This window comes from Xiphophorus hellerii, chromosome 24 (assembly GCF_003331165.1).
Source record: "Xiphophorus hellerii strain 12219 chromosome 24, Xiphophorus_hellerii-4.1, whole genome shotgun sequence".
Lineage (NCBI taxonomy): Eukaryota > Metazoa > Chordata > Actinopteri > Cyprinodontiformes > Poeciliidae > Xiphophorus > Xiphophorus hellerii.
The window spans coordinates 13,947,197-13,951,323 of record NC_045695.1 but is presented as its reverse complement, the minus strand read 5'-3'; the positions used below and the strand labels follow the sequence as shown (position 1 = coordinate 13,951,323).

Sequence of the window (4,127 nt, the reverse complement as noted above, 5' to 3'; positions counted from 1 at the left end):
AATGAATGATGGAGATGTTTCAGTTTGGTTTGGTAAAGATTCAGATTGTTTTATTTCTCATTTCTGATTCTCATCTTTACATCCAGAATGAAATGTTGTTCCTCCAGAGTCGAGCCACAAACACTGACAAGTTCAAATCATCATTAATGACCAAATCTAAGAAATGACTGATTGTAGAAAAGCAAATCTAGATGAAATGAATGAAAGTGAGGTTTGCAGCAGCAGCAGCAGGTTCCTCAGCTTTGTCCTGAAGCTGTGGTTCTGTTGGGCCGGGTCAGAGAGGAACCGTCCTCTTCAGTCTGACAGCTGTCAGTCGGTTGGAGCCTCGTCTCTGTGATGATGCTTCATCAGGTCACGTCTCCTTAGGAAATAATGGCCTCCATTGGCTTTCAGCAGCTTTAATAAGAACCCAAGGCCATTAATGAAGAAACTGAGTGGTTCTGATCCAGTTACCAAGTCGGGTCTCCAGCTGATGATCAGGAACCAGCAGAAATAGCTCAACTCATCCAGGCTGATAGAAAACTTTGAGTTTCTTTATTGATCAAATGTTCTGGTTCTGCTGGTTTGGACTCTTTAAACCAGTTTGACTGGATCAGATGTTAGAATCAGTTCATCATGTTTCTTTTACATTCAGGGAAATTAATTTTCTACATTTTTATTATTTATTTGTTCATGTTTCAGTTTTAACCTGCATCCTGTTGGCTTCAGCTCACATCTTTTATTCTTTATTCAGCTTGTGGAGCTGCAGTTTGTCAGAGACCAGCTGGACTTCTCTGTTCTCAGCTCTGAAGTCCAAACGGACCCACCTGACAGAACTGGACCTGATCAAAACCAACCTGGGAGATTCTGGAGTGAAGGAGCTCTGTGGTTTTCTACAGACTGAAGGCTGCAGACTGGAGACATTGAGGTATTTTAATTATATAATTATTGATATTTCTGTGAATAATTATATATAATTGATCATAAATCAAATTAATTTCTTCTGTTCTAATAAATATTTTCTGAGTTTGTTCCTGGACTTGGATCCAGAGTTTAATTTAGTCCCTCTGTGTAACTGAGTTGGACCTGCTGATCTGAGGTCAGAACAGGACAGCATTCGGACCCCCAGTGTGTAGAAATCCCCCTCATGTGAAGCAGGTCAAAGGTCATTCAACCCAGTCTAGAAAAGTGAATTCCTGGACTCTGACAGGAACAAATCAATAATCAATGATTGATGCTTCAACACTTTGATCAGAACCTGGAATGATTTTACTGACTAAAATCCTCCAACACAACATGACCCAGTACCAGGTTCTGGTTCTGGTTCTGGTTCTGAAGTCAGCAGGTCTTTATTGAAGCAGCAGCTTGTTGGCATTAATATTGATGAGAATCTTTAACTGGTTCTGTTGGACTGGTTAACCTGCATCCTGTTGGCTTCAGCTCACATCTTTTATTCTTTATTCAGATTGAGGAGCTGCAGTTTGTCAGAGACCAGCTGGACTTCTCTGTTCTCAACTCTGAAGTCCAAACCGACCCGTCTGACAATACTGGACCTGAGAGGAAACAACCTGATGGATTCAGATGTTCAGGAGCTGAACAATCTTGTAGATCATCTATGGTAAGTAAATGTTTCTAGTGAGTCCAGCTCCTGTCAGCATATTGAACTAAACCCAGTTAGCATCAAAGCAAAGATCCAGTGTTCCCAGTAAAGCTGCAGCTTCTCAGTGGGAGGAGAATGGTTCAGGCTTCCTGATTGGACACAGAGACAGCAATCAGCCAATCAGAGGAGCAGCAGCTTGCTGTGTTCCTGTGTTTGTGTTGGTGTGAAGATGAGTGTTGTTGCTGTGTCCATGTCTCCAGGAAGTCCAGCTGGACTCCAGCGTCCAGCCGTCCAACATGTCTAGAGACAGTGGTCCTCATCCATCAAACTGTGGCAGCAGCAGATCTGATCTCAGATCTGTTTGTTCTCTCAGTTCAACAGGAAACAACTGATCAGGTTCATCTTGGTCACAGCTCTGAGATCAGTCTGACTGCAGCCTGGAAACCATCTAGTGGATGTGCTGCGTCACTGACTGCTGCTGGAGAGAGGCTGGAAACACTCACTGATCTGCTCTCTCCTTCCTTCTTCTCTCTGCAGGTGCGATCCACAGCATGTCTACAGTAGAGCTTACCGTAATTATGACTGGTCCCAGGAAAGTAGAAAATGGCAGGTTCAGATCTCTGTGAAGTAGAGAATGGTCTCAGTGTCCTGCTGATCCTCAGAGGTTGAAGCTGCAGCAGTTTGATTCTAAAGAGACTCTGACTGGATCATGATGATGACCTCTGACCTCCAAGATTTTCCTCCTGTTTATTTTCTCATGTCTGTCATTTAGTGTCTGATATTGTTTGTCTCTTTGGATCAATAAAGATCCAATTCAAACTGGGCTCCATTTAGAGGCTTCATGGAGTTTTGATCTGAACTGGATTCAACTGGAAAGTTGATCTTTTTTCTCTCTGATTCATTTTCATCCTGGAACCAGAAATGGTCTGAGAATGGAAACATGGGAATCATTTTCAGTTCAGCTTTGAAGCCATGAAAGACACTTCAAACCTCTTTTCTCTGCTGCTTCTTCCTTCTGCTGACATGAAAATGTTCCTCAAAGCTCCACAGATAAAAAGATGCTTTACTGGAAACTGCAGAGAAACTTCAGCTTCCATCAGAGAAACCAGTTTAACCAGTTTAGAACTGGATGTCCTACAGAAACTCTGATCTTAGATCAGTTTTCAGGGACATCCATCACTTATCTGAAAAAAATCTATCTATCTATCTATCTATCTATCTATCTATCTATCTATCTATCTATCTATCTATCTATCTAATAGTCATTCTAAATATATTGAAGGAATTAAGTTTTGTATAGTAATTGTAGTAACTAATTTATTTTATTCCTCCATGCTATTTAGCTTATTGTACTCATATATTTTAAGCTTGTATCTTTTGTTTGACAGTTTCTTTTAATAAAATCAAAAACATGCATTTCAGTTGATCTGATAATTTTGTAAGCTTCTAATTTAAGGCAGCAGCTTATTTTTTGCATTATTTAGACTTAAGTTGCTTAAATAAAATACATGACGATCATTTAATTTATCGATATTGTTTTTCCTCCAAGTTTCTTAGTTAAGCTGCTTCAAACTATAACAGTAGTTATTTTACTTCCCGGTGTTTTATTTTGAAAGATCGCACAGGAAACGTATTTGTAATTTTTCCAACTTTATTGTAGTTGTAATTACCAAGTTTCGCCACCAGAGGGACTGAACACACTGCTCAAGTCCGCAATCCATACTGGTTAGTGGTAGTCATGGTTACCTATAAAAATAAATAAAAAGGACTCGCTGCTGGGAATGATGCGAGTGTTCAGCGCGGAAGCTAACTGGTTTCCAGCTTCAAACCAGCGGGATAACTGGTTCCCAGTGAGATAAATGGAGGCAGATTCTTCTCCTGGGTTCATGTCAATGTTTTCTCTGTCAGTGTGAACTAGAAGCAGCTCCACAGAGTTGAAAACAGCCGCAGAGACTCTGAGCGGAGCTAACGATGCTAACGATGCTAACAGGCTCCAGGAGCAGCTTGTTTTACATACAAGCTGATTATCAGCAGCTGCGAATCTAAACTCTGATGCTGGACAGCAGCGCCTGTTCTTCAGTTCACTAATAATCGATCAAAGTTTTATCATTATTCAATTTTATCATTAAGCTCGTCTGAATGATTTTAGTTTGTAGTTACAGTGTGTCACCACAGGATGGCAGTACAGAGTGAGTAACTTGTTAAAAACAAACCTAAAAATGTAAATAATCTTCTGTTTACTATAGTGCTCAAATATTTTTAACAGCTAAATTGAGTTTTTAATTTTAAAAATATTTATTTATTTTTTCCCTTTAGATGGTTTTATCCTGCTCTGATCTCAGCTGGTTGACTTTTATCACTAATAAATATGTTTTTCGTAATGTTTATAGTTTTTCCATTCTTTGACTCTCAAAATTACCCACAGTTAATATTTTTGTAAGAATTTTAACTAAATAAAATTTAACGTTTTCTTTTTTTTTTTTAGGTAACTACATTTCCACCTCCCGTTACTATTTCTAAATAGCTGTTATTTACTTTTCGTTTTGAA

General features: G+C 39.2%; 1 long non-coding RNA gene across 1 annotated transcript; it reads left to right on the top strand.

Moving 5' to 3' along the window:
- Positions 1-864: 864 nt before the first annotated feature.
- Positions 865-2,297, top strand: LOC116715974 (uncharacterized). Its single transcript, XR_004338310.1, has 3 exons — positions 865-907; positions 1,445-1,601; positions 2,117-2,297. It is a non-coding gene; the product is annotated as an uncharacterized LOC116715974 (long non-coding RNA).
- Positions 2,298-4,127: the final 1,830 nt, after the last annotated feature.